Genomic DNA, 22,443 nt, shown 5'->3' on the forward strand with positions numbered 1-22,443 from the left:
CCTTCTGCGGATGAGAGGAGTCACGAGCGCCTTGCCCAGCTGCTCTAGAAACACCCTCATCTTGCTGCGGTTGCCGGGCATCCAGTCCGGGTGGGCCTCCCGCCACACGACGAAAGCGTTGTAGCAAGACACGTCTAGGACGTTGTGAAACACCACCACGGGCCAGCGCGCCGTCTTTCTCCTGCAGCTGTAGGTTCCTATCACCTTGTCCAGGTTGTCTACGCCTCCCTTGGTGGCGTTGTAGTCTAGGACAGCAAAGGGCTTTTTGTCCCGCCGTCCTGCGTCGACGAGGAGGACATCGACGGCAGCCGTGGCGCCCGAGTGTAGCGTGCTCATCAGGATCACGTTTTTGTTTTTCTTGGGCACGTAGGACACCAGGACGGTGCTGGGAGTGAAGGCAAACACGGAGGAGAAGGCGCTCCTGCCCTTGCCGGCGGCAATTCCGGCTTGTTCTTGCGAACCGTACCGAGCATGGTGAGCTCCCTGCGCAGGAGCCACTGGCCCAGTTCGTAGGAAGTGAAAAAGTTGTTGCACGTCACGTTGCGAGGCCCGGCGAGCCCTTCTGTGACGTCCAGCACGACCCGCTGGCCCTGCTTTTTTTCACAAGCTCTCTTTTCTCCTCCTCCTCCTCCTCCTCCTCCTCCTGGCTTGCCGGTGTAAAGCTGCATCTTCCAAGCGTAGCTGGACTTGGCGTCGCACGCCACCCAAAACTTGAGGCCGTATTTTGCTGGCTTGCTAGGCATATACTGTCTGAAAGAGCAACGACCTACAAAAAAATAAAGGTGAGATTTTTAAAAATATATTTTTTTACAGAGGTAAAACAGGTCCCGACTCTCCCCCCAGGTTAGATGATTTTTTCCCACCACGCTGGAGAAATCCTTCTGGTGGGATAAACTGCCGTGTTGGAGGATTTTTCACGTTGGATAAAGTGGAGAAAGTGTGTGTGTGTGTGTGTGCGTGTGTGCGTGCGTGCATGTGGGGTCTTGTTTCCAAGTTGGAGGAATCTCCACCACGTTGGAGGCATCCTTCTGGTGAAATAAGCTGCCGTGTTGGAGGATTTTTCGCGTTGGACAAACCCAGTTTAGATGATTTTTTTCCCACCACACTCGAGGAATCCTTTTGGTGGGATAAACTGCCACGTTGGAGGATTTTTCACGTTGGACAAACCCAGGTTAGATGATTTTTTCCCACCACGTTGGAGGAATCCTTCTGGTGGGATAAACTGCCAGGTTGGAGGATTTTTCATGTTGGATAAAGTGGAGAAGGTGTGTGTGTGTGTGTGTGTGTGTGTGTGTGTGCGTGCGTGCGCGTGTGGGGTCTTTTTGAGGGATGTGAGAGTGGTGGTGAAATAATGGACCCCCGGTCAGACCTGCCACCTTCCCACAGTCGGTGTCATATAAACCCCACAGAAGACAGAAGAGGATGGCTACTCTTCCCGTCCCTCTAAACTGAACAGAGCTCACCGACATGGACGCAAAGACCTCTAACTTCTCTAACGGACCGGAGCTCGTCGCCGTCGCTCAGATCTTAGAGACCTTCTCTAAAGGCACTGGAAAAGCCAGAGACAATGACAAGTTCGCTGTCTGGCGAGACGCGCATCCTGACGTCTCGCAACGCAGACCCGTGGGAAATTGGGCGCTCCTGAACGCCACCTGGGAGAAAATGGAGGTCCTAACGGGGAAGATCTGGGCCTCGCCCGGCAAGGGGCTGGTGCATCTGTGTCGCGCGCGCGTTACACCGTGCGAGGGAATAGTTTTGCTGGCCGATTGCATCCCAAGTCCCCGGAAAGAGTCGGGGGACGGCGTTGTTCTTTGGGGTGCAATCAAGACCGTGAGGGGTCTGAAATTTTTCTCTCTGGTGGTTTACAATGGAGTCTACCGGATCCTCTTCGAGCCGGTGGCTCGCGACGACACGGTCATGGACACCACCGCCCCAATTTGGTCCGACCCTTACGGGACGGCGTTGGACCCCGTGAGGCTGATTGGCAAAGTTATCGCCAAGGACCGCGCCAGGCTTCTGAGTCTCCCCCAGGAAGACAGAGTGCATTTTGAGGATCTGTCTGCCACGAGGTTGCTGAGTGAGGTGCGCGGCACGATAACGGCACAGGGCGACACCTGGTGGGGGCTGTACGAAAAGCTGCCCGAGGTGAAGCCGAACGCGGGGATAGTCTTTTGTTATATGGGCGGCTACCACGCGGGATACCTGTTTGACATCGCTACCGACGAGTGTACTCGGAGCGTTTTGTTTTGTTCGACCCCGTGCGGTTTCCAATACGTGCTCGTGGATGGCACTATGAGAGTCCCGTTCAAGTCTGTCTCTGAACTCTTGGCTCACATCGCTGGCTGTATCGAGCTTCTCCCCGCCACGCCAGCCTCTGTCGTTACGCGTGCCGATTAAGATGTCCGGACACCTTTGGATTATGAATACATGTGATGTGAATTCTAATATGAATATGAATATGAGTGCATATGAATGCATTGTGTACCCCTTTCTTTGATTACTGTTTTATATTCAATAAATATTTAGCATTTATTCAAAAGTTTTGCTAATTTGGTCTTTATTTTCTCCCTCATAATATAATATAATATATATATATAATATAATAATATAATAATCAATCAGTGTGTGTGTGTGTGTGTGTGTGTGTGTGTGTGTGTGTGTGTGTGTGTGTGTGTGTGTGTGTGTGTGTGTGTGCCTGACGGGGAGGTACAGGGGGCTAGGGTCGCGCCGGACCACGGGAGGATGCGGGACGGGGAGGTTCGGTGGGCTGGGGTCGCGCCGGACCCCGGGAGGACGCCTGACGGGGAGGTTCTGTGGGCTGGGGTCGCGCCGGACGCCGGCAGGACGAGGGACGGGGAGGTACAGGGGGCTGGGGTCGCGCCGGACCCCGGGAGGATGCCTGACGGGGAGGTTCCGTGGGCTGGGGTCGCGCCGGACGCCGGCAGGACGAGGGATGGGGAGGTACAGGGGGCTGGGGTCGCGCCGGACCCCGGGAGGATGAGGGACGGGGAGGTACAGGGGGCTGGGGTCGCACCGGACCTCGGCAGGACGCGGGACGGGGAGGTACAGGTGGCCGGGGTCGCGCCTGACCCCGGGAGGACGAGGGACGGGGAGGTACAGGGGGCCGGGGTCGCGCCTGACCCCGGGAGGACGAGGGACGGGGAGGTACAGGGGGCTGGGGTCGCGCCGGACCCCGGGAGGGTGCGGGACGGCCTGTGACGAGGAAGAAGGGAGGGGTGACCGAGCCGCCGCGGATCCTGCGACGCGTAGCCTTGTGGCCTAAAAAAGTAAAAAGAATCAAAAGTTTCATAGTTTGTCTCGTGGGGTCAGACTGACCCCCTCGAAGGCTGCGTGAGGGTTAAGGCCAAAATGGCCACCTTCTGTGTACGTCCCAAAATGTTTTAAGTCCTTTATAAACGCCACATTCAGGAAAGTGGATGCAACGGCGTGGCTTGCCAAGCTTAAAAGAGCTCCTGTCACTCTCTGCTCTAGCTAACGGCCATCCCACCCTCAGCATGCCCGATCTCGTCTGATCTCGGAAGGTAAGCAGTGTCGGGCCTGGTTAGTACTTGGATGGGAGACACCCTGGGAATACCAGGTGCTGTAAGCTTTTACATTTCTCCTCAACCCTAGAAGGGGGCGCTGTTTGCTCAGGTCTACATTATACTGCACCGTGTTATGGGAAAAGTGTTTTCTTTCTTATTCTATGCAGTTATTGGACGATTTATGAGGTATCTTCTGCAATTAATATCAGCACTGTGACTGAAAACAGAATATTTTAACAGGTAATAGCGTCTGTTGTCTAAGAACAATGCAATTACTGAGTTAACAAATAATTGAACAATCTAGGTGAAATGTCAAATACATAAAATACAAGAAATAAAAAAACACAAGATAATAATTGCAGAAGATACCACATAAATCGCACAATAACTGCATACAATAAGAAAGAAAACACTTTTCCCATAACACGGTGCAGTATAATGTGGACCTGAGCAAACAGCCCGCTCTGCTAGGGTTGAGGAGAAATGTAAAAGCTTACAGCACCTGGTATTCCCAGGCGGTATCCGATCCAAGTACTAACGAGGACTGACCCTGCTTAGCTTCCGAGATCAGACGAGATCGGGCGTGCTCAGGGTGGTATGGCCGTAAGCGAGAGCAGAAAGTGACAGGAGCTCTTTTAAGCTTGGCAAGCCACGCCGTTGCATCCACCTGCCTGAATGTGGCATTTATAAAGGACTTAGAACATTTTGGGATGTACATAGAAGGTGGCCGTTTTGGCCTTAAACACAATATCCCCTTTTTTGTATTTCGCTCTCCCTTTAAACAAAACAACTAGAGAGAAGCCAAAATCATTACGTGTAATGTGTCACCGACCATAGGCCTGAACTGTGAACAAAGCAAAAGCAGCACTGTGACTGAAAACAGAATATTTTTGCAGGTAATAGCGTCTGTTGTCTAAGAACGATGCAATTATTGCCTTAACAAATAATTGAACAATCTAGGTGAAATGTCAAATACATAAAATACAAGTAAAAAAAACACAAGATATTAATTTCAGAACATACCTCATAAATTGTCCAATAACTGCATACAATAAGAAAGAAAACACTTTTCCCATAACACGGTGCAGTATAATGTGGACCTGAGAAAACAGCACCCCCTGCTAGGATTAAGGAGAAATGTAAAAGTTTAGATCACCTGGTATTCCCAGGCGGTCTCCCATCCAAGTACTAACCAGGCCCGACTCTGCTTAGCTTTCGAGATCAGACGGGATCGGACTTGCTCAGGGTGGTATGGCCGTAAGCGAGAGCAGAAAGTGACAGGAGGTCTTTTAAGCTTCGCAAGCCACGCCGTTGCATCCACTTGCCTGAATGTGGCGTTTATAAAGGACTCAGAACATTTTGGGACGTACACAGAAGGTGGCCGTTTTGGCCTTAAACACAATATCCCCTTTTTTGTATTTCGCTCTCCCTTTAAACAAAACAACTAGAGAGAAGCCAAAATCATTACTTGTAATGTGTCACCGACCATAGGCATGAACTGTGAACAAAGCAAAAGCAGCACTGTGACTGAAACAGAATATTTTTGCAGGTAATAGCGTCTGTTGTCTAAGAACGATGCAATTATTGAGTTAACCAATAATTGAACAATCTAGGTGAAATGTCAAATACATAAAATACAAGTAATAAAAAACACAAGATATTAATTGCAGAAGATACCTCATAAATCGTCCAATAACTGCATAGAATAAGAAAGAAAACACTTTTACAATAACATGGTGCAGTATAATGTAGACCTGAGCAAACAGCGCCCCCTGCTAGGGTTAAGGAGAAATGTAAAAGCTTAGATCACCTGCTATTCCCAGGCGGTCTCCCATCCAAGTACTAACCAGGCCCGACTCTGCTTAGCTTTCGAGATCAGAAGAGATCGGGCGTGCTCAGGGTGGTATGGCCGTAAGCGAGAGGAGAGAGTGACAGGAGCTCTTTTAAGCTTGGCAAGCCACGTCGTTGCATCCATTTGCCTGAATGTGGCGTTTATAAAGGACTTAGAACATTCTGGGACGTACACAGAAGGTGGCCATTTTGCCCTAAACACAATATCCCCTTTTTTGTATTTCGCTCTCCCTTTAAACAAATCAAATAGAGAGAAGCCAAAGTCATTACTTGTAATGTGTCACCGACCATAGGCATGAACTGTGAACAAAGCAAAAGCAGCTCTGTGACTTCTACTTCCGCCTCTCGAGGAGTGCAGACGTGTTTTCTCTCTGCTCCCACTCTGCTTTTGCTTGCAGTGTCCTTGTCTTGTCTTTTTCTGAGCACCCTGATCTGCTATTCTGGAATAACATTTTTGAACATGGAGCTAATCAACTGGTCACTCAGCGCATTGGACAAAATGTTTTCACAAAGGAAAGAATCTCCGGGAGAACCACTCTGCCCCTTGGGGACTTTTGCCTCCGGCTACGTGCGGGACGCGTGGGATTCCTGGTGCCCCCTGTGTCTGGAGCCTCTGTCCATCGAGGATGCAGATGATCTATTCATATTTTGGACGTTGATAACTGGGCTACTCATGATTGGCTTTGGTGGTGCCCTGCTTTATCGGAAGATTGGAAAGATTGGAAAATCTGTGGCCGGCTCATTGGCGTGTCCACCGGCTGTGGAGCTGCAAACGCCGACGGGGGCCATGGTTACTCGGCTGACGGAATTACACCAGAGGATTGCCCGGATTGAAGGACTGATCTGTAACATCTCAGCCCGTTCGGATGCCCGGATTACAGGACTGACTAATAAGATCTCAGCCCGTACGGAGGAAGACAAGAGACTGAGGGATAACATCTGCAGACAGACTGAACACTTGGTGAATATGGTGATAGCCGTGTCTGACAGGCTTGAGGAGATGTCACGCGTGACCCATGGTCCCACAAGAGGCGAAGAAGCCCTGAGTTCTGACCGATTGGAGTATTGATCTAGACAAATTAGTCATGGATTGTTAAAATGTATTAAATTTGGCTGTGTATTACTCTGTCCCTTCTCCCTCACCCTCCTCCCTTCCCGGGTCCAATCTAGCTTACCAGCTGTGCCTCTATCTATCCTCTTCCCCTTATTGTGACTCCCTTCAAGGACAACTGTTGGACTGACCTGTAAACATCTTGGTCGGCCTCGGTCATACTTCTATAAACAACACTTCACTACACTGATTCAGATACACCCCCCCCCCCCTCCCCTCCTTACAGTCTCACCGTCTGCTCTCCGACCTTATCTATCTGTCCTGATGAACCCAAGGAAAAAATTCCAGCAAGGTTTCCACTTGTACTGTGTGATACTGTATGTGTGTGCGTTTTATTACTGTTTGTACTGCAATTTGCTTCCACTGTCGGACTAGCGCCGGGTAACCTGGCTGCTGATGGGAATTTCCCCGCTGTGGGACTAATAAAGGCATTCTTAATCTTAATCTTAAAACAGAAAATTCTTGCAGGAAATAGCGTCTGTTGTCTAAGAACGATGCAATTATTGAGTTATCAAAAATTGAACAATCTAGGTGAAATGTCAAATACATAAAATACAAGTAATAAAAACACAAGATATTATTGCAGATGATACCTCATAAATCATACAATAACTGCATACAATAAGAAAGAAAACACTTTTCCCATAACACGGTGCAGTATATTGTAGACCTGAGCAAACAGCGCCCCCTGCTAGGGTTGAGGAGAAATGTAAAAGCTTACAGCACCTGGTATTCCCAGGCGGTCTCCCATCCAAGTACTAACCAGGCCCGAACCTGCTTAACTTCGGAAATCAGACGAGATCGGGCGTGCTCAGGGTGGTATGGCCGTAAGCGAGAGCAGAGAGTGACAGGAGCTCTTTTAAGCTTGGCAAGCCACGCTGTTGCATCCACTTGCCTGAATGTGGCGTTTATAAAGGACTTAGAACATTTTGGGACGTACACAGAAGGTGGCCATTTTGGCCTTAAACATAATATCCCCTTTTTTGTATTTCGCTCTCTCTTTAAACAAATCAAATAGAGAGAAGCCAAAGTCATTACTTGTAATGGTTCACCGACCATAGGCATGAACTGTGAACAAAGCAAAAGCAGCTCTGTGACTGAAAACAGAAAATTCTTGCAGGTAATAGCGTCTGTTGTCTAAGAACGATGCAATTATTGAGTTAACAAATAATTGAACAATCTAGGTGAAATGTCAAATACATAAAATACAAGTAATAAAAACACAAGATATTATTGCAAATGATACCTCATAAATCGTAACATAACTGCATAGGATAAGAAAGAGAACACTTTTCCCATAACACGGTGCAGTATAATGTGGACCTGAGAAAACAGCGCCCCCTGCTATGGGTGAGGAGAAATGTAAAAGCTTACAGCACCTGGTATTCCCAGGCGGTCTCCCATCCAAGTACTAACCAGGCCCGACCCTGCTAAGCCTCCGAGATCAGACGAGATCAGGCGTGCTCAGGGTGGTATGGCCAAAAGCAAGAGCAGAGTGACAGGAGCTCTTTTAAGCTTGGCAAGCCACGCCGTTTCATCCACTTGCCTGAATGTGGCGTATATAAAGGACTTAGAACATTCTGGGACGTACACAGAAGGTGGCCATTTTGCCCTAAACACAATATCCCCTTTTTTGTATTTCGCTCTCCCTTTAAACAAATCAAATAGAGAGAAGCCAAAGTCATTACTTGTAATGTGTCACCGACCATAGGCATGAACTGTGAACAAAGCAAAAGCAGCTCTGTGAATGAAAACAGAAAATTCTCGCAGGAAATAGCGTCTGTTGTCTAAGAACGATGCAATTATTGAGTTATCAAAAATTGAACAATCTAGGTGAAATGTCAAATACATAAAATACAAGTAATAAAAAACACAAGATATTATTGCAGAAGATACCTCATAAATCATACAATAACTGCATACAATAAGAAAGAAAACACTTTTCCCATAACACGGTGCAGTATAATGTAGACCTGAGCAAACAGCGCACCCTGCTAGGGTTGAGGAGAAATGTAAAAGCTTACAGCACCTGGTATTCCCAGGCGGTCTCCCATCCAAGTACTAACCAGGCCCGAACCTGCTTAACTTCGGAAATCAGACGAGATCGGGCGTGCTCAGGGTGGTATGGCCGTAAGCGAGAGGAGAGAGTGACAGGAGCTCTTTTAAGCTTGGCAAGCCACGTCGTTGCATCCATTTGCCTGAATGTGGCGTTTATAAAAGACTTAGAACATTTTGGGACGTACACAGAAGGTGGCCAATTTGGCCTTAAACACAATATCCACTTTTTTGTATCTCGCGCTCCCTTTAAACAAATCAAATAGAGAAAGCCAAAATCATTACTTGTAATGTGTCACCGACCATAGGCATGAACTGTGAACAAAGCAAAAGCAGCACTGTGACTGAAAACAGAAAATTCTTGCAGGTAATAGCGTCTGTTGTCTAAGAACGATGCAATTATTGAGTTAACAAATAATTAAACAATCTAGGTGAAATGTCAAATACATAAAATAAAAGTAATAAAAAACACAAGATATTATTGCAGAAGATAACTCATAAATCATACAATAACTGCATACAATAAAAAAGAGAACACTTTTCCCATAACACGGTGCAGTATAATGTGGACCTGAGCAAACAGGCCGCTCTGCTAGGGTTGAGGAGAAATGTAAAAGCTTACAGCACCTGGTATTCCAAGGCAGTCTCCCATCCAAGTAATAAACAGGCCCGACCCTGCTTAGCTTCTGAGATCAGACGAGATCGGGCGTGCTCATATGGTATGGCCGTAAGCTAGAGCAGAGACTGAAAGGAGCTCTTTTAAGCTTTGCAAGCCACGCTGTTGCATCCACTTGCCTTAATGTGGCGTTTATAAAGGACTTAGAACATTTTGGGACAAACACAGAAGGTGGCCATTTTGGCCTTAAACATAATATCCCCTTTTTTGTATTTCGCTCTCCCTTTAAACAAATCAAATAGAGAGAAGCCAAAGTCATTACTTGTAATGGTTCACCGACCATAGGCATGAACTGTGAACAAAGCAAAAGCAGCTCTGTGACTGAAAACAGAAAATTCTTGCAGGTAATAGCGTCTGTTGTCTAAGAACGATGCAATTATTGAGTTAACAAATAATTGAACAATCTAGGTGAAATGTCAAATACATAAAATACAAGTAATAAAAACACAAGATATTATTGCAGAAGATAACTCATAAATCATACAATAACTGCATACAATAAGAAAGAAAACACTTTTCCCATAACACGGTGCAGTATAATGTGGACCTGAGAAAACAGCGCCCCCTGCTATGGGTGAGGAGAAATGTAAAAGCTTACAGCACCTGGTATTCCCAGGCGGTCTCCCATCCAAGTACTAACCAGGCCCGACACTGCTTAGCTTCCGAGATCAGACGAGATCAGGCGTGCTCAGGGTGGTATGGCCGTAAGCGAGAGCAGAGAGTGACAGGAGCCCTTTTAAGCTTGGCAAGCCACGTCGTTGCATCCACTTGCCTGAATGTGGCGTTTATAAAAGACTTAGAACATTTTGGGACGTACACAGAAGGTGGACATTTTGGCCTTAAACGCAATATCCCCTTTTTTGTATTTCGCTCTCCCTTTAAACAAAACAAATAGAGAGACGCCAAAATCATTACTTGTAATGTGTCACCGACCATAGGCATGAACTGTGAACAAAGCAAAAGCAGCACTGTGACTGAAAACAGAATATTTTTGCAGGTAATAGCGTCTGTTGTCTAAGAGCGATGCAAATATTGAGTTAACAAATAATTGAACAATCTAGGTGAAATGTCAAATACATAAAATACAAGTAATAAAAAACACAAGATATTATTGCAAATGATACCTCATAAATCGTAACATAACTGCATAGAATAAGAAAGAAAACACTTTTCCCATAACACGGTGCAGTATAATGTGGACCTGAGAAAACAGCGACCCCTGCTATGGGTGAGGAGAAATGTAAAAGCTTACAGCACCTGGTATTCCCAGGCGGTCTCCCATCCAAGTATTAACCAGGCCCGACCCTGCTAAGCCTCCGAGATCAGACGAGATCGGGCATGCTCAGGGTGGTATGGCCGTAAGCGAGAGGAGAGAGTGACAGGAGCTCTTTTAAGCTTGGCAAGCCACGTCGTTGCATCCACTTGCCTGAATGTGGCGTTTATAAAAGACTTAGAACATTTTGGGACGTCCACAGAAGGTGGCCATTTTGGCCTTAAACACAATATCCACTTTTTTGTATCTCGCTCTCCCTTTAAACAAATCAAATAGAGAAAAGCCAAAATCATTACTTGTAATGTGTCAACGACCATAGGCATGAACTGTGAACAAAGCAAAAGCAGCACTGTGACTGAAAACAGAAAATTCTTGCAGGTAATAGCGTCTGTTGTCTAAGAACGATGCAATTATTGAGTTAACAAATAATTAAACAATCTAGGTGAAATGTCAAATACATAAAACAAAAGTAATAAAAACACAAGATATTATTGCATAAGATAACTCATAAATCATACAATAACTGCATACAATAAGAAAGAAAACACTTTTTCCATAACACGGTGCAGTATAATGTGGACCTGAGCAAACAGGCCGCTCTGCTAGGGTTGAGGAGAAATGTAAAAGCTTACAAAATTAGTTTAAACCACGCCATATGCAACTATGCTTTTAGGGTGTATTGACCTGTTTTAAAGTATTCTGGAATCAGAACATGACCATTAGAAGCTATTCTGAAGGAAACCAATGCAGAAACACTAAAACATCGTTTTTGAGCTTTTCAGGACATAAGAAAACTAGTTTAAACCACGGCATATGCAACTGTACATTTATGCCGTACATTTGTGTGTGTGTGTGTGCGTGCGTGTGTGTGCATGCCCGTGTGTGTGTGTGTGCGTGCGTGTGTGTGCGTGCGTGCGTGTGTGTGTGTGTGTGTGTGTGCGCCGTATGCGTTCATCAAAACAAGACTCCTTCCAGCCAGAAGGGTCCGCTGGGCTGAGGCCAACCTCGGCTTCCGCAGCATGAATCAGTAGAACGTTCGAGCTCAGACTGTCATTCACCGCCTTTGTTTACAGAGTATTAGCGCAGTACAGGCTGTGACAGAGCTCCCTGGGTCTGACCTGCCACTTCATGTAACACAACTCCTATACCATCTGTAACATGTGGCTCTGCTCTCCCACAGAAGCGCGGGGAGTCGCCCCCGCTCGTCACCAGCATTCCCGGCGGCGGCGGCGGCGGCAGCTACGACAGGAGCGTCTTCCTGCCCCACTCCTCGTCATCCTCCTCTTCCTCCTCCTCCGTCCAGCAGCACTCCTCCTCCACCCTCCCCCAACAGTCCTCCTCCCATCCTCAGGCCGCCCCGCACTACTCCACCTCCTCCCTTCTGCACAAGCACACGTCCCTCTCCCTCGGCCAGCATTCCTCCCCCTCCCTCCCCTCCCCCGCCCCGCCCGGGCCCGGACGTCCTGCATCCCCCCGACCCCCGCGCCCACTGCCCCGCCGCCCGTCGGCGCAGACGGGCATCCGATACGTGTACCCCCCTGCCAGGAGCCCCATGCACATCTACAGGCCCAGTCAATCAGGTGTGGAGTCCACACACTCTGAATACAGATTCAAGACATTAATCAAACTAAGTTTGATTAATATGTAACTAGAACAGTTTTCTTCTAGACCAAATATTATTCTATATTCTATTTATGTTGTTGCCTTGTCCTGTTTAAATATAAATGGATGTTAGACTTTATTGAGTCTGTTCACTAATGAGGCTGCTGTGATGGACCATTTAAAGCACTGGTTCAGATCAGAGATTAGAAAAACGTTTGTGACATTGTATCTAATTTCTTCCAAGTTCTTACACCGACAACCAGTAACTCCCTAACTTTTCCTTCGGTGGTTCTTCTCTGTGTTCTGCAGGGGTCCATTCCTGGAGCCAAGGGGGACAGAGGGCCTGAAGCAGGAGTGGTTCACCAAATACTTCTCCTTTTGAGCACAAGCGCATTACGCAGCAGGTGCAAGTGCATCTCTTCATACATGTCATTGCTTCTTCTACATCTGTTTGCTCAGACACACACACACACACACACACACACACACACACACACACACACACACACACACACACACACACACACACACACACACACACACAGACGTATGGGCTCATCACCAGCAAGGACACCTCGAACATTGCCTCAAAGCTCAACCAAAAAGTGCTTCTCAGACACATGCCTGACCTCTTCTCAGCCGGATCTTGTTTGTATAGTTTGGAATGTCTCCATATGTTCTTTTATTTATACCAGTGTTGGTGATATGCGAGGAGCACAAATTATAATAATTGGTTTTATAGCTCCTGAGTGGAGATACCAATTATATGTTTATAATTTAGATTCACAAATCTTGGTTATTAGCTTAAATATATATAACTATACGACAAATGTCTATAGTTTGGCAAGTGAAACACTTACTATTATTGCTTTAATAATTATTAATTGAATTATTAATTACTTAGTTTACGGGGCACCACGCTGTTTCCAGGGACCAATAACCGATTTGGAATAGCCAATACAGTCTCATTTGTATTTAAGTTAGTTGAAGGATGAACTCCGTACCATAGCCGACTCAATCCACTAGTGCTGCAAAACCATATACAAATAATCACAGACAACGACCAGTTAAATTATGAACGCTTTATTAAACAATTAATATTAACTCTAGTGTCAACACTATCTTGAATAACTCAGCAAATCACAACTTAATCTTATGTGTGTTCGTCTGGCGTTCTGTATGTGTATGCGCGTTACCTGAGATAAGAGGGTTGTGTGTGTGTGTGTGTGTGTGTGTGTGTGTGTGTGTGTGTGTGTGTGTGTGTGTGTGTGTGTGTGTGTGAGTGAGTGAGAGAGAGAGAAAGAGAAAGGAGGAGGAGAGCGCCCCCCTTTAGGGGCGTGGTGAGGTGGCACAGCTGCGCGCGTGTGCCGGTGAGCCCTTTGAATGGAGCGCGCGTGTCTGGCGCTCACAGGGAAAGAAGCGTGTAAAGGAGTGTGAAGTGGGGCTAGTATGGAAGGCCAATCAGTCCGTATCAAACTATTCATGCGCTTGATCTGGGCATAAGCATGCGCAAAAAGCATGCGTAAGACACACAGAACGCCCGTAAATTACGCGCGATTACATTAACGGGTGCAAAATACGCATGTAATGTAATAAAGGCAAGCGTAAAAAACAGGTGTCTCGTTGCTGTCTCAAAGCATGCGTAATTTACGCTTGCTTGGCTGGACATTGCAGGCGTAAAATACGCCCGTTCGGCTGCAAAAAAAGCAGGCGTAAAATACGCCCGTTCGGCTGCAAAACAGCATGCGTAAAAAACGCTTGCTCGGTTGGACTAAGTTGCGTTTACACGAAATCGGAGAAACTACGGTCCCGCCGCAATACACTGAGGATTAAGTGCTTCTTCAAGTCATTTGCGGTACATCCACAAACTATTGTACCAGGACTATTGCGAAGACAACACGCAAAGTACAACTAGTTTAATAGGATTTTTGTTTTGTACATTTTGATTGGCGAAGCTGGTTTTTCCCTCAATTATTTGAGGTCAGTAAAGTACCTCCAGACTCGAGCTACGGGATGACTCGGAAACCAGAGAAACCCTCGTACCTGCGTTGAACGCAACATACATTAGGCTCATTCACCAAAACAGTTCGTTTCACAGTCTAAAACGAACATTCACAGATTTATTGTGTAATTAATTATGAAATATCCACAACCAGACTCATACATTCCCAAAGCAAACAGTGATTATTATTGGTAAAACATTGATTATTGGAATTTCAATCCAAGCTACTGTATGTTTTTCTATTGTTGGTATCCATCACTCAAATCTAAGTCAAAAATCTAAATCAAATCCTTCTAACTGCACTTTTGCTTTCACTGGTTTTTCCAAAGACCACTAAATTATTTTTATTCCGCTATGTGCTGTCATAACATCTAGCACTTGTGTCCTAATGGCAATTATTTCACTCAGAAAAGTTTGTTATACAGCTTTCCATCAGCACAGGCGCACCACAGGGATGTGTCCTCTCCCCACTGTTCTTCCTCTACACAAAAGAACCAGCTGGAGCTCAACACGCTCTAGACTATGAAGATTACGGTGGACTTTAAGAGGAGTTCCTAGGGTCCACAAGCTCCTTGGACCTGAAGTGGTCCCCACACATAGACACGCTTCTTCCACCAGAGGCTATGCTTCATTCAGATATCATTTGGGAGGTGAATTTTCCCTTGATCTTCGGGAAGATGTAGCCGAAACCTTGCTTACCTGCTTAGTCCCCAGCGCTGTTCACCCGATCTTCATCAGCACTGATGATCTTCCTGGTCTCTAATACTATATGCTGGATATTATATGTCCTGATTATACCAACACCATGACAAGGTCTAATCTGACATTGTTTAGAAATGTTACACCCCAATTACATAATGTGTCACATTCTACAATGCAAAAGATGAAACAGATCATGTACCTCTACTGTAAAATACAGACGTAACTGTGGACATTTGTAGAATTTTTTTTATTTACTGGGGAATACTGAAATCTATTTAAAATAGTCAAGTGTTACACGTAACCACACAGGCGTCGGTGCTATACAACCCAGTACTGTACCTTCTTTTATCTTTCTAAACACTAATATAAACATTACCTGCCATAATCAAACAGAGAAAACAGATGTTACAGAATTTGTCTTTGTGAAAAGTGACATTAAGTGTACACACAGAAAACTTTGTATCAGGAGCAATAACAACCACATCATCTTAGGTAAATGGACTCTTTAATGCATGCTTGAGCCCTAGTTGACAGCATTAAAACCAATGGCCACTTGTGCTTCTGGTCTATGATGCGTGTGCACGTTAATCTGTAGAGGACAAAAAGACAGTAATTGTTTAATGTAGAAGGCATAATTCATTAGCCAGTAAAAGTCATGTGATCACATGTTTGATAATGATAAATGATCAAAACACATCTCTAGGAAAAGGAATTACTTGTTTGTGACAGACTTGTTCGACTGAAGCATCTATATATGTCATATTTAAGAAAAGTTATTTTCCTGACCTCACCTCTATTACAACAGAAACAGCACTTCAAGCAGCCCTCGGTTCAACGAATATGCAGAGAGTCAATTGACTCTATGACTTGTGAGTTTTACTTTTGCTGACACCACCTCGCATGACAGTCCAGCCATCACGTGCCTCTTTATCGCCGTAACAGCTTGTGTCTATAAGCACTGTGGAAATAAAACAAATGACATGAAATTAGTGAAATAGTTTTAAGTCTCAAAATACATATTACAGTACACTAAACAGCAACAGAGCGTAACAGGTTTCAACATATACCTCGCTCTGCTCACTAAAGTGCAATTACTTCTTCATATACAGGGTGGCAAAGAAAACGGGAACTAAATTAGGTCCGCTGAAAAGTTCTAAGTGACCGTACTGTCACGCTGTATTAGCGCAGCTAGCTAGCTAAAACATTAGTCCCCTAAAGAGCAGAGGCATAGACGTTTTAACAATTATTGATAAAGCAACCGAACAGCTGCTGAACAAAGCAAAACTTACATAACGACACCTTCATAACAGTTCTGCGTAAACACACACCTCCATGTGTTGATGAGTGTAATTCCCACATAATTAAACAAATAGGTAATGAATTAGCATGTAGTATGCAGTTTGTCTTTGTAATTATAAAGGCCTGAAAAACAAGATTTCACTTGTCAGTCTGCAGTTAGTACCTTGTTGAGCCCCCTGTTGCATTTCCTTGACCTCCTGAGTATATTTCTCAATGTTTTCAAGGATGTCTTGTACTGCTGTTGCATCCATCAACCTCCCTCTTGAGCATTCCAGACAGCGTTTAAGGGTTTCCATTCTGAAATATGTGAAAAAATGTATATATTAAACAGGACGGATTTACCCTTATCATACACATACAGTAAACATATATACTGTATATATGTTTGTTCTTTTTTGTTGCAAAGCATGCTATAACTACTGACATGACAATACCACTTTAAGAACTTATAACAATTAATAAATTGTTAATGTATGCATGTATGCAACGCTTCTGCAGTAGTACTGTAAAAATCTGAGTACATTTTTGTGCACCCAGTAGCGAATCTGCGAATAGCGTGCTAGCTTGACCACAGTTAGTGCATGATAATGATAATGAACAGAATAGCCTAGGACTTTCTTACCTTGTTAGAACTGTTTGAAATGCGTCATCTGGTGGACTGTCCCCTTGTAGAAGTCGAGTACACTCATTAACGATTTGTTTGCATCGTAAAAGGATGGTTGTGATCAGCTGATCACAGAGACACTTGGGGTTCGTTATCACCGTCAGGTTTCCTCCCAATGTCGTCTGAGTCACTGTCACTCCCGTGATGTGAAGAGTCTACACGTCGTCCAGCGTCGGCAACTCAAGGCTGCTCGTGTGTGTGTTTTCTCAGGAGCGTGTGTGTAGATGTATGGTCTGATAGTGTGATTCACCGGCGCAGCTTCAGGCGGCGCTTGGCTCACACCTTTAGCTGAACGGTCAACGCAGCCTCGCCTCAGTGCGTGTGTGAGCACAGCGAGGGTCGTCCTTCTTAATTCTTTTCGTTAGTGGTGAATTCTCCGTGTGGTGTAGATGGAGGGTCGTCTGTCGGATCCGGGACCTTCCTGGATGGAGTGGATCCAAGTCACTCTTTCTGTGATCTTCACAGCCGTGTGGGTCGTCAGAAGGACCTGGAAGGGACCTCGCCACCGTTTTGAGTCCCAATGCTTCCTCCTGAACTCCTTAACGATCGCCAGTCCCCTCGTTGGATGGTGTAATGGTCCTGTCGCCTGTTTTCACCTGTTGGAAATCTGAATTGTGGGGAAAAGGTGTTTGGGCGGCACGGCTGCCATCAGGCCCAAACCAGACTCCATGGCTACAGGTGGAACCATTCGTCAGCCAGAGTCTGCGTTCCTGTGAGGTACAAAATGTTTAAAGCACAGGGAGAGAGGAAGGAAAGGATAGAGAGAGTTGGAGAGGGAACAAGGATCAGGAGAGGAAACGAGGATCAGGAGAGGGAGGGGTTGTTGGGCAGTGACCTTCGCAGCAGCGTCTGCAGCTGCATGTCGGCACAAACAAAGTCGTCACTGATGTTGGACAGTTACAAACAGCATTAGCTGTAGGTGGCAGGACAGCGTCCAGCAAAGCAGAACCTTATCATGATGTAAGATAGGTTTGCAATCAGACTTCAAAGCTTCCCATGCTTCCACAGAGCGTCTGTGAGTCTGTGTAGATGGTAACAGACTCTCCTTCTGCTAGTTTAATAGCTTCAGTCAACACAATCAACTCTGCAGCCTGAGCAGAGTAGTGTCTTAGCAAAGTGCCAGACTTCAAGACGACCTCTTGATAGTAACGTTCAGCATGTTGAGTAAGGTGGTGTTGTATCTAAGCCGTCGAGCTGTGGAAAGATGTGATGTTTTTCAAAAGAATCAAAGACACAGTATGAGGACAAAAGAACAGAAGTCGTACAACCTGATTTCTCATCCACTGTTTGAGTGAAAGGTCGCGTAGGGTCAGATCAGGAAGACCCAAAGTAGGAGCCTGAAGAGCAAGCATGAGGTCAGTGAACGTTGTTCAGCCTCAGACGTCCACGTGAGACAAGAAGTGGACGATGAAGACGTCTGCATCAGAACCCTGAGTGGGGCCTCAAAGACAGTAAAGTTAGGAACGAAAGTCCTACAATAAGAACAAAAACCTAGAAAAGACATCAGCTGTTTATACGTGCACGGTTTAGGCAGGTTTCAAATTGCTTCAACTCTGTTGGGTGAGATGGATTTGCCATCAGCTGTAATTACAATGACCCAGAAAATAACCTTTGTCTGAACAAAGTGTAATTTAGACAGGCTCTCTTTGTGGCCTGTAGCATCCAATGTTTCAGTAGCTTAGTGGTGTCTGCAGTAACACCATCTATGGCTTCCTTTAAGAGGGTGTTGTTGTTCACATGGTCTGTGGTCAGATTTAGGTGTGATGACCACTGGTTCACATCCTCTGATTGAACCTACATCATGTCTGTGTGTGAGCCACAGGGAAACAGGGCTTCCTGTAAGGCTGAGTGTTGGCTCAGAGCGTCCTCTGAAAAATAAAAATAAAAACAACAGCGTGTAATGTGTGTCATTAGAATGTGGAGGTACCCAGTTCACTGTTTGCTGCACATGACAGGCAGAATAAAAAAAAGTTTTCTAAAGTATGCAAAGTAGGTGAATACATCACATGGGGTCAGAAGTCGTTCACCAGTCTCCACCCCGTTGACATCTGTTCACGAAAGGACCCACGTCCTGCATCTGTCTCCATCATGTTTTCACAGAGGGACGTGTGGAACTGTAGAATAAAAATCAAAAATCTTTTTGTTCGTTAGGAAAAGAAATCGCAAGCGCAGACCTGTGTTCATCCCAAAAGAGGGAAGTTGAGGTCAGTTTGTCAGTGTGTGTGTGTGTGTGTGTGTGAAATCATAAACAAGCTGTGATGCAGCCTGTGTGAGGGCCTCAGTTACAGCCCCCCCCCTCAGCAGCCAATGATAAGAGCACAGCTGAGCTGAAGTTAACACCAACAAAAGAGGGATTATTTAGAATGTCTGTAGACGTAACCTGCACTCCGTCTGGAGTGGAAATACATCAAATATCTAAACTACATGAGATCTCTTCCTAAAAATTTAACTGGTGTGGTGGAAATTTTCCATAAAGAAGTAGATGAGAGAGAGTTGTCCTTTTGTGCGATTTATTGAAATAATAAAGAAAATAAAAATAATGGGGAAAGCAAATAAAAAGCATGGATGTTGATCGTGCACATCAACAAACCAAAAACCAGCTGGGGAGATCAGTGCACACACCACGAAGGTGTGATGCAAAGAGCCCACGATCCTAAAGTTGCTTCTGCCTTTTAGCTTCTCTGTCCGACTAAGGTGGAATGTCTTTCTAACCCAATCAAATTACATGCACCATCTCCTCCCTGTCGCAGTGTGTGTGAAGATTTTTACTTTCTCACACCTGCATTGCTGACGTCCAACTATCTGTGAGAAAGGAGCACCTAGTCTCAACAGACAGAGACACAACTCCCCGACCTTGGGTTTGGGAGCTAGAGTTGAGAGTCTTTCTGGCAGAGACAACCATTGAACAATCTAGGTGAAATGTCAAATGCATACAGTAAGACAAAACACAAGATATTAATTGCAGAACATAAGTCATAAATCATATAATAACTGCATAGAAATGCATAGAAATAAGGAAGACACATAAAAATAAGGAAGAGACAATTTTTCCCATAACACTCCCCCCTTTTGATTACACATTAATCAAACCATAAAGGAATAAAAATTGTCAACATCACATTCTGTAATAATAAAAGATCCTTGCAAATGAAACAATAAGGGTATTAACTCATCAAGATTCAAAATACACCTTCACATAAAATGGAAGTAACTAAGGGACAAAAGGTTGGGAGCTGTTTTTGGGTAGTTATACAAGAATAACCTCTGTATTGGCATGTGAAGAAAATAAGCTCATAATCATATTTGTATCAGATTATATTTTGTGATCAGATAGCCTAAGATCATCGTCAAAGTCATTAAGTAAATTAGAGTTGGGGTTTTTGAACATAGTGCATTGTGTCATTTCATACGAGAGTGTTGCTGAGGTCGCACGCATGATGAGACCTCTAACCAGTGGGATAACGCAAAAACCAAACAAGAGAATCACAGCCATCTCAATGATAAAGGAAACAGCTGCGGACATGAGAACAGATTTCCATTTTCCAGACATTTCGTCTAGCCAATTCCAAGAGGAAGAATCTATACCAGAGTTAGCTAAGACTCTGAAGGCCGTGTAGCGCCTTCGCCACAATACCATTAGAATCAGTGTTATTCAGGATGTAAGTACAACCTGCCTCTCCAAACATAACACAAATGCCTCTTTTCTCTGCTAACAACGTGTCTACGGCCATTCAATAGTAATGTAATAAAGACAATTAATGTATGATAGCCATAGGTTTCCGGTGGGGTTCTGTTTCATATATTCTTAAGATAGATTTAATGCTTTCGGATCTTTAATTGTACATTTGCGTCTAGAGCGAATAGGAGATTCAGGGATTTAACCAGAATGATGATGCATATTGCCGCTTGTGTTGTCTTTCATCTGTAAATGAAGGATAAAACTAATTGTAGCAGTGAATAAAGTGATTGTGAGCAAATTAAACACCAAGTCAACTTCAGGATATTTAAACTCAGTGTTGTTGTTGTGAATTTTCTCATTCAAAAGTAGTGTGTAAAGTTACATAGAAATATCATATGCTAAAGGCAATAATCCAAGTAACATAAAATGAAGTCTAACAAAGCATGTTTACAATTGATGTCTCGTAACAATCTGCTTCTTCCTGTTGAACAGTAGCGTTAGATTGTTTCCAACCTGTGTGTTGAAGTATTGACAGTTCGTTGGGGTTCTTCAGGTTGTGATCAGCTGATCACAGAGACACTTGGGGTTCGTTATCACCGCCAGGTTTCCTCCCAATGTCGTCTGAGTCACTGTCACTCCCGTGATGTGAAGAGTCTACACGTCGTCCAGCGTCGGCAACTCAAGGCTGCTCGTGTGTGTGTTTTCTCAGGAACGTGTGTGTAGATGTATGGTCTGATAGTGTGATTCACCGGCGCAGCTTCAGGCGGCGCTTGGCTCACACCTTTAGCTGAATGGTCAACGCAGCATCGCCTCAGTGCGTGTGTGAGCACAGCGAGGGTCGTTCTTCTCAATTCTTTTCGTCAGTGGTGGTTTTCTTGTGTGGTGTAGATGTAGATGGAGGGTCGTCTGTTGGATCCGGGACCTTCTTGCAGTGGAGTGGATCCAAGTCGCTCTCTCTGCGATCTTTACAGCCGTGTGGGTCGTCAGAAGGACCTGGAAGTGGCCTCGCCACCGTTTGGAGTCCCAGTGCTTCCTCCTGAACTCCTTAACGATCACCCAGTGCCCTGGTTGGATGGTGTAATGGTCCTGTCGCCTGCTTTCACCTGTTGGGAAATCTGAATTATGGGGAAAAGGTGTTTGGGCGGCACGGCGTGTCATCAGGCCCAAACCAGACTCCATGGCTACAGGTGGAACCATTCGTTAGCCAGAGTCTGCGTTCCTGTGAGGTAGAAAATGTTTAAAGCACAGGGAGATGAGGAAGGAAAGGATAGAGAGAGTTGGAGAGGGAACAAGGATCAGGAGAGGAAACGAGGATCAGGTGAGGGAGGGGTTGTTGGGCAGCGACCTTCGCAGCAGCGTCTGCAGCTGCATGTCGGCAGAAACAAAGTCGTCACTGATGTTGGACAGTTACAAACAGCATTAGCTGTAGGCAGCAGGATAGCGTCCAGCAAAGCAGAACCTAATCATGAAGTGAGATAGGTTTGCAATCAGACTTCAAAAGCTTCCTATGCTTCCACAGAGCGTCTGTGAGTCTGTGTAGATGGTAACAGACTCTCCTTCTGCTAGTTTACTAGCTTCAGTCAACGCGATCAACTCTGCAGCCTGAGCAGAGTAGTGTCTTAGCAAAAAGCCAGACTTCAAGACGGACTCTTGATAGTAATGTTCAGCATGTTGAGCAAGGTGGTGTTGCATCTAAGCCACCGAGCTGTAGAAAGATGTGATGTTTTCCAAAAGAATCAAAGACACAGTATGAGGACAAAGAACAGAAGTCGTAAAACCTGATCTCTCATCCACTGTTTGAGTGAAAGGTCGCATAGGGTCAGATCAGGAAGACCCAAGGTAGGAGCCAACTGAAGAGCAAGCATGAGGTCGGTGAACGTTGTTCAGCCTCAGACGTCCACGTGAGACAAGAAGTGGACGATGAAGATGTCTGCATCAGAACCCTGAGTGGGGCCTCAAAGACATTAAAGTTAAGAATGAAGTT

General features: G+C 45.3%; 1 long non-coding RNA gene, 5 other non-coding genes and 5 pseudogenes across 6 annotated transcripts; 1 reads left to right on the forward strand and 10 right to left on the reverse strand.

Moving 5' to 3' along the window:
- Positions 1-3,491: 3,491 nt before the first annotated feature.
- Positions 3,492-3,610, forward strand: LOC114864229 (5S ribosomal RNA; annotated as a pseudogene).
- Positions 3,611-4,035: 425 nt separating this feature from the next.
- Positions 4,036-4,154, reverse strand: LOC114864210 (5S ribosomal RNA; annotated as a pseudogene).
- Positions 4,155-4,689: 535 nt separating this feature from the next.
- LOC114864252 (5S ribosomal RNA) lies at positions 4,690-4,808 on the reverse strand (annotated as a pseudogene).
- A 535-nt stretch (positions 4,809-5,343) lies between these two features.
- Positions 5,344-5,462, reverse strand: LOC114864189 (5S ribosomal RNA; annotated as a pseudogene).
- A 1,759-nt stretch (positions 5,463-7,221) lies between these two features.
- LOC114863956 (5S ribosomal RNA) lies at positions 7,222-7,340 on the reverse strand. The gene has a single exon (XR_003787190.1). It is a non-coding gene; the product is annotated as a 5S ribosomal RNA (ribosomal RNA).
- A 534-nt stretch (positions 7,341-7,874) lies between these two features.
- On the reverse strand, positions 7,875-7,993 carry LOC114864047 (5S ribosomal RNA). Its single transcript, XR_003787235.1, has one exon. It is a non-coding gene; the product is annotated as a 5S ribosomal RNA (ribosomal RNA).
- A 531-nt stretch (positions 7,994-8,524) lies between these two features.
- On the reverse strand, positions 8,525-8,643 carry LOC114863966 (5S ribosomal RNA). Its single transcript, XR_003787193.1, has one exon. It is a non-coding gene; the product is annotated as a 5S ribosomal RNA (ribosomal RNA).
- Positions 8,644-9,177: 534 nt separating this feature from the next.
- Positions 9,178-9,295, reverse strand: LOC114864328 (5S ribosomal RNA; annotated as a pseudogene).
- Positions 9,296-9,829: 534 nt separating this feature from the next.
- Positions 9,830-9,948, reverse strand: LOC114864651 (5S ribosomal RNA). The gene has a single exon (XR_003787377.1). It is a non-coding gene; the product is annotated as a 5S ribosomal RNA (ribosomal RNA).
- Positions 9,949-10,483: 535 nt separating this feature from the next.
- Positions 10,484-10,602, reverse strand: LOC114864019 (5S ribosomal RNA). The gene has a single exon (XR_003787211.1). It is a non-coding gene; the product is annotated as a 5S ribosomal RNA (ribosomal RNA).
- A 4,443-nt stretch (positions 10,603-15,045) lies between these two features.
- On the reverse strand, positions 15,046-19,189 carry LOC114862278 (uncharacterized). The gene is made up of 4 exons (XR_003786941.3): positions 16,739-19,189; positions 16,280-16,413; positions 15,609-15,775; positions 15,046-15,406 (listed from the first exon to the last, which is right to left on the reverse strand). It is a non-coding gene; the product is annotated as an uncharacterized LOC114862278 (long non-coding RNA).
- Between the last annotated feature and the right edge of the window lie 3,254 nt (positions 19,190-22,443).

Source organism: Betta splendens, chromosome 1 (genome assembly GCF_900634795.4).
Source record: "Betta splendens chromosome 1, fBetSpl5.4, whole genome shotgun sequence".
Lineage (NCBI taxonomy): Eukaryota > Metazoa > Chordata > Actinopteri > Anabantiformes > Osphronemidae > Betta > Betta splendens.